The following is a 13,910-nucleotide window of genomic DNA, read 5'->3' on the forward strand; positions in this document are numbered from 1 at the left end:
AATTTGTTTACTGTTTCCTATGCTGAGTCCAGTCCCTGATACTTTTTGTTTTTAATTTTAGCATGTCATAGGTGTAGCAAATAAATGAAGATTTCGCTATGGCTTGAGCTTCTAAGAAATAATTCTCATTTGCCTATATATTTACTTAAAAATATTAAAATATCAATTTTTTAACCACTTTTATGGTGACCTCCTCCTTAGGTGTTCTACCAAAGGTTAAATAATTTGTGCATCCTCTTTTCCTTCAGAGGGGCTGTAACTGTTTGGAATATCTACCCCTGGTTGTCTATTGACCTCAGGCTCCTGATGCACTGAAAAAAACTGTGGCTTTATTTGATGTTGGGAAAGTGACATTGTCATGTGGCTTCCTATATGCTAAGTGGAAACACAAGTCTTCTTCCTTACATTCTTTGTGTGTATTGCAGTATAGGAATATTTTGATAATCTCTTTCTGTTTATTTTTTCTAATGATATTGTTTTTATTATCATCCCAATTTTGTAGACATGCAGACAAGATGCATGTTTTTGTCAACATGCAGACAAGATGCATGCAAGATTGCATGAGTGATGCAAAGCATGTCTCCCAGCCAGGTTCTTCCTTTTCTACTGCATTTATCATCTGTATAAAGTGTGCCTGTAACAAAATTCGTAAGTGGGAGAACTGCTTTCATGAGCTTCTCATATTTCCATTGATATTTATCTTGAAGTGAACTCCAGCAAGTCACATTTTCATTTCATATGATCTTCAGGGTCAGAAGACTGAACGCTACCTCTGGCCCCTGTAGAACTCTCCGTGTCACTCTGGTTTGCCTAAATTTTTGATTTATTCCACACCTAGGGCACACTGCACCTATGTACTTTCTGTAGAATCTTCTACAACAGTAGAGAGCTTTAGAGACCCCCCTTTGAGGAAAGCACATTAACTTTATTTTATAGGGCTAAAACTTCAATTGGTCTGATTGGCTGTATTTCAAAAGTTTTTTTTTTTTATAAATTAATTTATTTATTTTCAGAAAAAACAGTATTCATTATTTTTCCACCACACCCAGTGCTCCATGCAATCCGTGCCCTCCATAATACCCACCACCCGGTACCCCAACCTCCCACACCCCCGCCACTTCAAAATAGTTTTTACAGCCACACCATTTGCTGAGGCTGATGGAGTACCTTTTCTGTTTGATACTCTGCTTATTACACCCTTCCCCATTAAGATCCCTCCCACCGGTTACGTTAATTACAGGATTCTGTCTGCTAACAGTTCTGTCTTCTAGCAGTTCAGACCACTAACTTAGTCAATTTAAGGACATGGAAATGCTGGGACACCAGAAACCCACTAGAAGACCAACTAATATATATACTAGTTCTCTCTCTCTCTCTCTCATGCACACACAGTACCTAAACATAGAATGATATAATGACCTGTCAGCATATTGCACTTCAATATTTACAAGTTGTTATGTAATTTATATTACTGCTATTATAACTGTTCTCTTATGGATATGACAATACTCCTAGATAATAGGCAATTATTATTATTAACACCGTTATACAATTGAAAAAAAACTTGAAGTTTAAAGAATTATATTTACCTGTTGCATTAATATTCAGGTAGTTTTGCTGGGTTTGTGGAAGTCCTGACCCTGTTCTCAAGGCACCTATATTTGAATGGAGAAGACAAAATTGAAATTCAGATAACTCCAGGATGGTCTCCATATTACTTTGCGAATAATTCAGCTCTCCTATTTTTTTTTTTTTAGCTTATTTACACTATTTTTATAAGGTAATTCCCTAAAGGGTCACCTGATACTCTGGAACATTTTCCAAATTATATGAAATGTTTTTTTCATGTTTTCTCATGTTGAGTCAGGCATTCTTTCTCTAAAAGTTATAGACAATTATAGGGGTAGACACTGATTAATAAGAATAATTTATTGATTATCTTTTTGATACAGACATTATGTTTTTGAGATCATTATAAAATCAACATTTTTTGAAAACTTACTATGTAACAGCATTGTTTTTAAATCTCCACTTCTATACGGTCAAGGAGACATCATGATTATCTTCATTTTACAGAAGAAACCAAAACTTAGCTGAAGTCAAGAAACTAGTTAATAGTAAAGACAAGATTTCAGTCAAACTTTTCTGACTGTAAAGTTTTTGTTTCTAACAACTACTCTGTAGTGTCTCTCTATGTCATCCTAAAGAATACCTTAACAAGGTAGGTATTATCCAAAGTTAAATCATGGGGAAACTTGGTTTGGAATATGTTCAAAGTCCTACAGGTATAAATGTGAGACCTGGGATTTGTGTGTCTGGAAGTCTACTCCAAAACCTTTCCTCTAAACCCTACTCAAGACTGTTTCCCACTGCACTACACCAATGACACTGTACAACACCCATGATAGCTCTGGGCATCCCAGCCTTTCCTGCTATGCATCTATTTAGGCCATCAACTTCCATCACTGTGAAGAGGTAATGTCTCTGTGAATTATGCATCCATCAAACTTGTTTCTATGAATTCACACTGGGAAGGATCCCCAGACATATCAAAATAAGTAAATGTTGTTCAGTATTTACACTGGGACCTCTCAAGTAAGTAGGAAGTGTCACCCACAAAGTGATCCAAATCTTGAAGTAACTAGTAAAACAAGGCTTTACCCTAAGTAAACATACCCAGTATAAATAAGCACTATGATATAGATGCCTAAAAGTGTTAAGAAAATTTTTAAACGTGGATACGATATCTATAGTCTTATTCTATGTTGGTAAGATTGTACCATACTTTAACAGAGATACAAAGAAAGTAGAATGTTCCAATGGGGGTCCAGCATACGGTTGGGTCTGTACAGCAGTTAATCTAAAGATCATTAGAGTATGGATTTTTTTAGGACAAATAAATCTATAAAAAATCATTATAATTATCTTGAGTAGTAAAATACAGGAAGATAGATTTGAATTCAATAGGAAACAACGGATTATTTATCAATAACATTTTTATTTAATACTTTTTGACAATAAAACTATTCCTTTCAAAAAACAGGCCCCCACATCCAAAGCTACTTGGGAAGAAATGGAAATATCAGATGTGCTGAAGAAAGGATTATCACATCAAAAGGGAGGTGAGATTAGGAAGTTTCTTCTAAGCTTTGTGATTCAATAAACAAAAATGAAAAATGAATATATACTTATGTTTAAATAGGTAAGAGAAAGGCTTGTTTAGATAATCTTCTATATAGTGATCAAAATTCATACATATGAGAGGTACCTGAGTGACTCACTTGGTTCAACTCTTGATTTTGGCTCGGGTCATGATCTCAGAATCATGAGATTGAGCCTCACGTCAGGCTCTGCATTCAATGGGGAATCCACTTGAGACTCTCTCTCCCCTCCTCCCCCTACCCCCTGCTCACACATGCTCTCTCTCTCTAATAAATAAATACAATCTTTATATATATATAATATATATATGAGATATATATATCTCATATATGAAAGTTTTAAAATATAAAACACATACCCTAGGGGTACCTGGGTGGCTCAGTGGGTCAAAGCCTCTGCCTTCAGCTTGGGTCATGATCCCAGGGTCCTGGGATCGAGCACCTCATTGGGCTCTCTGCTCAGTGGGGAGCCTGCTTCCTCTTCTCTCTCTGCCTGCTTCTCTGTCTACTTGTGATCTCTGTCTGTCAAATAAATACATAAAAATTTAAAAAAAAACCGAATTAGTAAAGATAATGTTTTCCTTTCAACTTTTTTTTAGCAAGTCAAAATTTATATCTGAATGCTATATGTATTTTTGTATTTTCATTTTTTTTTTAAAGATTTTATTTATTTATTTGACAGAGAGAGATGACAAGCAGGCAGAGAGGCAGGCACAGAGAGAAGAGGAAGTAGGCTCCCTGCTGAGCAGAGAGCCCGATGCGGGGCTCGATCCCAGGACCCTGAGATCATGACCTGAGCTGAAGGCAGCGGCTTAACCCACTGAGCCACCCAGGCGCCCCATTTTGTATTTTCATTTAATTAATACTTCTTAGGCAATACTTTCTTATTCAAAGCTTGCTCTCTTTTGCTATCCATTCTTCCTCTTAAATGCGTAAGTACACACACTAGCATTTACAATGTCTTTAAGACTTTGTGTACTATAGGTGAACAGATATCCATCAGAGGCAAGCAAACTACATTTTTCTTCATGCAGAATCTTCATGTCCCACAGCCTTCTGCAAAACTGGACTTCTGATGGCCAGGCATGATTTAATTTAGAAGTATCCCACAGTTTTTCCCTTTGTGGTTTAAAAGTAAGATACTCTTTGGAACAATGACCCCCTGGCACCATTTTTGCCTCCATGACCTGGTGTAATTGGGATTCGGAAGTGCCAACTGGATCTTTACTATCCTAAACTGGTTTTGAACAAGTATCACATTTTTGAATTCCTGGGTTCTTTATCAGTGAAATAAGGAGCTTATTCAAATGATCTCTAAGTACTTTTCCAGTCTTCCAGACTCCCATTTACTAAATGAGGCAATTGCCTATTTGACACTGTGTCTACATCATCTACACTGTTGTCAGCTTTCATTTCCATAAATATTTCTGGAGAATCTTCTGTGTATCAGGTCCCAAGAAAGTCATCATGCAGGAAAAAGAGTTTGTAAAACATAGTCCTTGTCTTCCAGGAACTTAAGGTCTTACAGAGAAGAGGTTAATTTTAAAAATAGTGACATTTCAATGCAATTGGTACTATACAAATGGTATGAAAAAAAGACTTTATGGAAGCCTACTTTAAACATGATTTGAGAGATTTACCTTCTGTCATTTTATTTTAGTTGCCAGGATGCCTGAAGAGTGGCTGACGGATCTCACCCTAACATTAAATATGTGAACACATGTTTTTTGTATAAGGAGGTATCTTACCATTCACAGGCCAACATTAGAGAAGTGACCTTTAAGGTCCACACTTAAAATCATAAATGCACAAAAGTAACTTTTTTTTTTTTTTACATCCAACATTCACATCTTCTTTCAGTTTCCATGAATGTATATAAGAAAAAAGCAGTTATCAAAGTGCAGGCTTAAAATTATCTTACCTACAGCGATCACCATGAATTATTTCCTCTAGTAGGTATCATACATGCTTGTTTCTCTATATTTCTTAGAATATAAAAGAATGCTGTTTTTTCCACTTCACATTGAGTCTCTGTTTCAGCATTTACACTGACTGCTCATTACCTGAAATAAACTCTCACTCATTTGTCTGCCAAGTTACTAGAATTCACTGACCTGCCAAACGGAAGCAAAACCAGATACCTCTCATTAAAATGTATATTTTAGCCATGAATCTAATTATAAATGTGGGTATGGTAATATGAAGTTGAATGTGAAGTTGGGGTTTAATTTTGTGCGGAGTTAACAAATAGAAGTTCTGTGGGTGTGAGCAAAGCCATCCTTTTCACAGTCTGCCCCATGATACTCTCTAGTTTCATCGGGCCATCTCAGAGCAGCAGTGGGGTGTTGCTATTGTGTTAATTTTTCCCTCATGTTTAAAGCCTAGCATGAAATAGCAACAAAAACGCATTAAATTATTGGAAAAGATTTCATTATTTTATAAAAGAAACAGAATGAACTAAAAAATCACAGAAAACGAGAAACATTGAAGTTCAAATATTGAAGTACTTAATTGCTTAATTAAAAATTATAAAGGATAAGGTGTTTTAAAACTTAATAAGTCACTGTTCAAAGACTCCGAGTTCATTAAGCAACAGAACTCCCAATAAATTGTTTCCCTTAATTATTTTATTTGCAGCTTCTTTGGCTTAATGATATTAGGTAATTAGGACTTATTGAAACTTTTCTCATTGAGGAAAAAGCACCTATTTCATTTTTTATTATTTGTGATTAACTGATCTAAACAACTAGATGGGCCCGCATTCCTATGAAGGTAGGAATGAAGACGGGTGATATTCATGTGAAGGTAAAGGAAATTGGAACAAAGAATGGCCCATTTACTTCCACATTACTAAAATGTGAGATCTAGTAATAACAATACCTGCTAACATTCACTCAGTGCTTCCTCAGTGCCAGCCCTCTTGTCTAATCTTCACGGTAATTCTACGAAGCAGGCATTATTATTAACCATAAGTTTAAAAAGAAGCGACTTAGGCAAGAAGTGCTTCCATGACTTAAGATAGGTCACCCAAGTGGAAGTGATAGCGGTGGGTTTTCAACCTGATGTGTTCAGAGCCCACCATTCCAACTATATACCATGTGCCTTCTGAATATAAGTAATTTCTGCTCACCCTTTAATTAGAGCTAGTGACATTGACTTACACACCTCTCTTTTCATTCTTCCTTTTCTTTTGTTTTTTCCCCTGGAACATTGCTAGGTAAAGAAAGTATTTGGGAAAATTCAGAGAAAGCATATGGAACAAGTTATACTAACCACATGTCTATTAAAAAAAGAAGAAACTTCTCTCTTTAGAAGTAAGGCTAGGTAGATTAAGAAAGGAATAATCAGATGCAGGGCTATAGAATCTGGCCCAACCTTTGTTCCCTTAGTCCAGAGAATTCCAGACTAGGGAGAAGGCTCCCTGTGAACTATGGATTTAGAAGGCTCCCTGTGAACTAGGGATTTAGAATGCAATGTTATTGATGTATCAAACTATTCTGAAATGTCTGTTGGAAATGTTTTTCTAGATCTAATGTCTTAAAATTAAAGTACTATCCATTTATAAATGCAAGCAAAATTGATTTATTTAACTCTATTTTTTTAGTTGATTTTAAAATATTGATTCTGGATACCTAGTACACAATTTTGTACTTAAATTCAAGAGCATTATAAATGAATTAAAGATGAAAAGCACTACAATGCTATTATCATCTCATCTGATTTAGACTATCTTTAGAAATTAGCTTTCATTTTCTCAAAGGCCTCATTTTCTCTTCCTTATCAACTCATTATTATTGGGGCAGAGAGAAAACTTTGATTTTCCAAATGTTACTCTTCAGAGAGGTTTATCTCTGCTATTAGGAGATTTGCATCTAGGGACCTTGTGGACAGACCAGATAGACTTCAGCTACTATTTGAAAACTAGAGTTTTAAAAGTATGCATCATTCATATCCTCTGGTGTAAAGGGATGGCTACTCTTTCATTTCAGGCTCTATCAGATACTCCTGATATACAAACCTGACCAAACCTGTGTTTGGCTTACTGGAGTTATTTTTTATCCATTTCAGGAACATTTGTAGACCACTTCCTTTCTACAAATTCCTTTCTATACTTCCTTTCCTGTTCACTCCATGACTTTGATGCTTAGTTTTTCTGGTTTCTCAAACTAGTTAGTTTTATATACTGACTCCTACTGATCACCTCATCATTTAATTTGACTATCTGATTTTTTAAATTTCCATTTGATTTAATATTTGATGCATAGCTTCTGACATCTGTTCTCTACTTCCAAGCTATGTCCCCACTTCTGAGCTCTATTTCAGAACACATCCTAATAGGAATTGCTTTTCATTCAGAATACTCCTCCTGACCAGGGGTAGAAATTATTATTTTCCTTTATGAAGATGAAGTGAGATATGGAGAGAAAGTAGGGAAATTGTGATTAGAAAAAGAAATATTCATAGAAATGGTATGAAAATATAATTTTCTAAGTATTAAATTAGAATTATAGACTTTAATTAGAATAATGAAATTTCATTCAATTCCATAATTAGTTATTTTCAAAGACACTCTTCTCATTTCCTATTGCATAGATCTTTTCAAAGAGGAATGAAGTATGATTGTTTTGCATTCAGATTTGGCTAAATTTCAGGAAGAAATGCAAAACATGAGCTAATTTCTATCTTTACAGGTTTTGCTGCTGTCTATGGACATACTATCTGAGGACATAAATTATAAACCAGTGTTTTATCTTATTGTTTGAATTCTGATGATTAATGTGTATTGGTCATATGACAATACTAGCTCAGAATTTAGCTTCCATTTTTGGGACACATGTCTTTTGGATACTTGTTAACTAGAATAGAACATCTCAATATTTTCCAAATAAAGTAGACCCTCAAGGTAATCTTTATAAATAGTACAAGATACCCTTATGTTAAATATCCTTTCTTCCCCATCTTTCAACGGTTACTTAGCTTCCAAAAACCACAAAAATGATATCTCTTCTGCAAATCCTTTCCTAATCTCTCCAGTTGGGTTAATTTTTCTCTTTCTGTGACATTCCATAATACAAGTGCCCTTTCCTTCACTATTAATTTAAAATTTGATTGCATCTCTGATTCTCCCACTGGACTGTAAGGTCTTTGACAGTAACAATAGCACATAATCACCTTTGCCTCTAGCATAGAGGTCTAGCTTGATATCTGACTTGTATTGGGTAGTGGTAAGTTTTCCTTTAACTGAGCTGACAATTTGTTTTAGCTTTATCAGGATCATATAGCCTCTTTAGAAATTTCATCTCATGAGCCCTTTTTGGTTATTTGCAAAAATATTCTTAGATTTTAAAATTTTTGTTAAAAATACCAGTTCCTTTTTGAAAGCTGATTGCTGGTTTATGTCTTAATAATCTCATTAAACTTCATGAGCATCCATATTAACTGAATAGTCTTATTTCCTTGTTCTAGCTGTTCACTTTTTGCATTTCAAATAACTCTGACCAGATTACTGCACTAGATATGTTCTCTGCAACACACACACACACACACACACACACACACACACACACACAGACATTTGGGCAAATTTCTTGTAGAAAGGGACACTAATGCCTATTGTGTAATGCTGTAGGGATGATTAAATTTAATAATGTATGTAAAGCAAGTGTAAATGCTTAATATGTATTCAATAAATGTTGACCATCATTATAGTTTCACATTCGATTGAATTTTATAAAATAGTGATATTTCAAAGTGTTTATGATCATTATTACAATTTTTCAGTTGAGAACTTATGACAAACAGATGTTAAGTGACAGCCTTTAAATCCATATCCAGTACACTCTAGGGGTTGTGCTGAACCTCTAATTCTCAGATAATTGGCACATTGGAGAATATCAGCACACTAACATGAAGAGAGATTAATAGTAGATCTTTTTCAGAAGTATTTGGAGGTTCAGATAGGACTGAGCAGTGATATAAGTGAAGATATTCTGATGCTAGAGGTTTTGACAGTTGAGGAAGTTCTCAGGAGCCCCTTAAGACATGACAGAGAACACAGTGACAGGTTGCTGTGTTGGGTATCTGTGAAAGTCTTCTGTTTCAACCAAGAGATGGCCCATGTAGATTGATACAAATCTTTGAACAAGGCCATTGTAACAGAAATTATGAAAGATTTTAAAATGGTAAACAGTCCTCTGTGTCTGAAACATAACAAAACGCCTATATATTAGTGGGATGAGGTATTAGAGCAGAGAAGATCCAGAAGGCAGATAAACTCATTTAACAAGTTACCATTTTTCTCAATTATGTTCCAGAACTGGACTAAATAATAGAGGCCTAAAGAGGCAAGACATGCTACTCCTGTGCTTGAAAAACTCATTCTGAGACAGGAGATTGAAAAACAAGTTAAGTGGGCTACAGTAACTTCAGTGGGAACATACAGGAAGGAAGTAACCTAGTTGCCTCTGCCTGGGGGAGATATTTTAATTAAGATTTGAAGAATGTGTGAAAATACTAAGTGATGAGGAAACACTGTATGTAAAGTCATTCATGGATTAAAATGCGTGCTCTGGGAAAAGTGAATATTAAATTGGGGCCAGAATACATAGTAATTAGGGATGTCCTTTTAATCTTAGAAATGGAAAATTTTAAAAATCTGAATAACAAGGTGATAGTTTCATATTTAAAATACATTAAGTACAGCTCTTCTATCAAGTCCAGATTTAACACATATTCACCTTATGCCTGTTATCAGAGCATATTGGCATAGACCTGGGTTTTCAAACGAACATATAAACTATTTAATAATCACAGCTTTCTTGTTTTCATTGAGCTATTATTTTTATTCTGTTCTGAAGTACGGAGATTAGAGAAGTATGAGCTATATATAGTCAGAAGAACTAAAAACTTCTGTAACTAGAACAGACATTTGCTTATTGGCATAGGTACACTGAAGGATGTCCTCTCCTCACATTACCAACATGTCAGGATTTTTAACAGATGTTATTAGGACGCCACAGTAATGCAGAGATGTATGTAAGCTGAGAGCATAATCACTATGAGGATTGAAGGCTGATGATTTGACTGTGTTGAAATTACTCGGGTGTCCCTCTAATTTGTCACATGACTTAATGTTTAACTCCGTTATATGGTTTTCAAATCTGGGTTCTTGATGATTTCTTCTTTTTCTTTTCATGGAGTGGATGATGATTTGTAAACTGACTCTTCATGTTCCTAAACCACTGAGCATTTTAAAAATTAGTTTCCATGAAATAGAAGTGGTTTCAAAGGAAGTCTTGGCTCAAGTAGCTTCTGTTTGGGGATTTTGACTGCCAGGATATCTATTCAAAGAAAGATGGTGATTTCTAAATTATTCTATTTTTACTTTGATATCCTCCCTATAACTCTACAGTTTTCTCCATGTTGCTTCCCAGGATTTCCCTCCTGTTTATCCTCAGGATATGTTACCATTAGCAACAGCTATTACTGGGCCCTTCTTTTCCATTGGTTTCCAAATCTTGGTGTAAAAGTGGAAAAAACATCCAAATATAATTGCTTAAGGAAATAGTTCCACACATATTACCAAGGGTAATCTTTTCTAATCTTTTTTTTTTAACATGTTGATATATGAAAAGCAGGTGAGAATCAGTAAATGTAAACTAAGCCAAAACAATGAACCTTAAAAATATGAAGACAACATTGGATTTTTCACTTAATTTGTTAATTCAGTCCATTGCTATGCAAACTTGAACAACAAACATTAGTTGAATGCCTATTTGTGCTAGGCACTGTGTTAAGTGCTTACAAAATGACTAGAAAATCAGAATAACAATTCTGTCTTTGAGAAATTCACCAGCTAGAGGGAGAAACACTTAAGAAGATTATTTTTTGGTAATAGCAAAATTCACATGACAAATGTTAAAACTCCATTTTTGGGGGTGGAAAAACAAACTTAATTTTTATGTCTTAGGGACTCACTGTAACTATAGAGTTTAGATATGTTTATCTAATGTCTGGAAGTTCAACAGTAAGGACTCACTTGGAATTTCTTTGCATGAGAAACCAAAAAACTTTATGGGAAAGAACTCTGAGTAGCAGAGTAGGTTAAGGTACATAAAAAATGTATTCTCATTAAAAAAAAAAAAAGTTCATAGATCATTGGAAGAGGGGATTTTTCTTTAGCCCTTCTCTTGTGGACATGTCCTTGAGTCCTAATGAGAACAGAAAAAAAAAAAAAAAAAAGATGTGAGTCTCTAACTTTCTGTTAAAGGCATGTGGTGTATAGCATGCATGTAAAAAATCATGGTGGTGGTGGACACAGTAGTCTAAGTGGGCAACGCCCTCCAGTAATGGAGAGTAAAAGTGAGGGAAGATGCTATGCTTTGGCATATATTGGCAACTCTGACAACAGCATAGACATCATGCCATCTTCTGTGTAGGCATCAGCAATTTTGGCGTGGGCACTAGTGCACTAGTTGCCTTCGTAGTGCCTCTCTGGCTTCTGGTGATTTCAACATTCTCAGCAGCCCTTTCCTTTACATTGGTCTGGAGAAGTACAGGAGAAAAATGGCAGATAACACTGAGAGGAATTATTTGTGAGCAAATGTTTGACACGTTTTGGGAACAGAAAAATAAGTTGGTAGAATTTGAAGGGATCTAGAAGTACTTACAATACTGGCTAAAAACAGAATAGAGAGCATCATTTGGTATTGTTATTTTAATACCAACTGGAGCCCATTTTAAATTTCTTATTTTAGGTAACTTTTCTCTAGAGAAAAAATGGTCTACAATTAAAGCAATATTTATTCTGAACATGTTTCCAACTCACTCTTCTATATCCTCTAGACAGCGTCCTATTATCAACTTTGATCAGTAAGAAGCAGCTAGCCTGTGTCTCAAAAATTTAACCCTCTGATAGAAAAATGCCTTCACTGAATCTGATATAATCTTATGACAAATGTTAATTGAGTCTATTTTTAAAAGGCCCATACAAGACACATATGTACGTTCTGTAAACTTGTACTTCCATACAGGTGCCAGTGACCCACTTCCTGTTTCTCAGTTTCACACCTACCCTTCTTTGCCCTGCTGGATTGTGGGGATCTTGGGAGATAGAGAATGTAACCCTTCATCAACAAAGGGCACAGGAGTGAAATGCAAGGTGATGGAGGCAGGAAGACTCTCTCTATTGGATCCCTACCTGTTCTCTATTATGATTACTATTCAGTGAGAGAGAATTAGTTCCATCCTCAGCCCTACTTCCTTAGAATCAACCACTTGCAAGCAGCTCGGGCCTGCCATACCCATTGTCTGCAATATGATACTTTTATTAGTTAATTACCTTCTACAGATGGAAAATCCTTCATATTAATTTTTCCCTGTTTAAATGACTGATATGATATTTACCTTGATTGGCCCTTGATTGATAACATGCCTTTTTCTATCTTATTATTGAAAGTAACAAAAATGGGCACCTAGGTGGCTCAGTCAGTTAAGCATCTTCCTTTGGCTCAGGTCATGATCCTAGGGTCTTGAGATCGAGTCCCACATAAGGCTCTTCTTAGAAGGAGCCTGCTTCTCCCTCTGTACCTCCCCCTGCTTGTGAATGCTTGCTTTCTCTCTTTCTCTGACAAATAAGTAAATAAAATCTTAAAAAAAATTTTTTCTTAAAGTAAAGCTACTAGAACTCACAGCAATTCAGTAATGTGGCAAGATACAAACTCAATGCACAGAAGTCAGTTGCTTTCTTATACACTAACAATGAAAATATAGAAAGGGAAATTAGAGAATTGATTCCATTTACTATAGCACCAAGAACCATAAGATATCTGGAATAAACCTGACCAAAGAGATAAAGGATCTGACTCAAGGAACTACAGAACACTCATGAAAGAAATTGAAGAAGACACAAAAAGATCGAAAAGTATTCCATGCTCATGGATTGGAAGAATAAACATTGTTACTGCCCAGAGCAATCGATACTTCCAATGCAATCCAGATCAAAATTCCACCAACATTTTTCAAAGTGTTGGAGTAAACAATCCTAAAATTTGTTTGGAACCCTAAAAGACCCTGAATTGATAAGGAAATGTTGAAAAAGAAAAAGAAAGCTGGGGGCAGCATGTTGCTTGACTTCAAGCTTTACTACAAAGGTGTGATCACCAAGACAGCATGGTACTTACACAAAAACAGACACATAGACCAATGGAACACAGTAGAGAGGCCAAATATGGATCCTCAACTCTATAGTCAAATAATCTTCGACAAAGCAGAAAAAATATCCAGTGGAGAAAAGATGGTCTCTTCAATAAATGGTGCTGGGAAAATTGAACTGCTATATATAGAGGAATGAAACTCGACCATTCTCTCACATTGCACACAAAGATTAAACTCAAAATAGATGAAAGACCTCAATGTGAGGCAGGTATCTATCAAAATCCTTGAGGAGAGCATAGGCAGTAACCTCTTCAGGATCAGCCACAGCAACTTCTTTCAAGTTATGTCTCCAAAGGCAAAGGAAACAAAAGCTAAAGTGAACTTTTGGGACTTCAACAAGATCAAAAGCTTCTGCACAACAAAAGAAACAGTCAATAAAACAAAGAGGCAACCCACAGAATGGGAGAAGATATTTGCAAAAACACTACAGACAAAGGGCTGATATCCAAGATCTATAAAGAACTCCTCAAACTCAACACCCAAAAAACAGATAATCATGTCAAAAAATGGGCAGAAGACCTGAACAGACACTTC

Source organism: Mustela erminea, chromosome 1 (assembly GCF_009829155.1).
Source record: "Mustela erminea isolate mMusErm1 chromosome 1, mMusErm1.Pri, whole genome shotgun sequence".
NCBI lineage: Eukaryota > Metazoa > Chordata > Mammalia > Carnivora > Mustelidae > Mustela > Mustela erminea.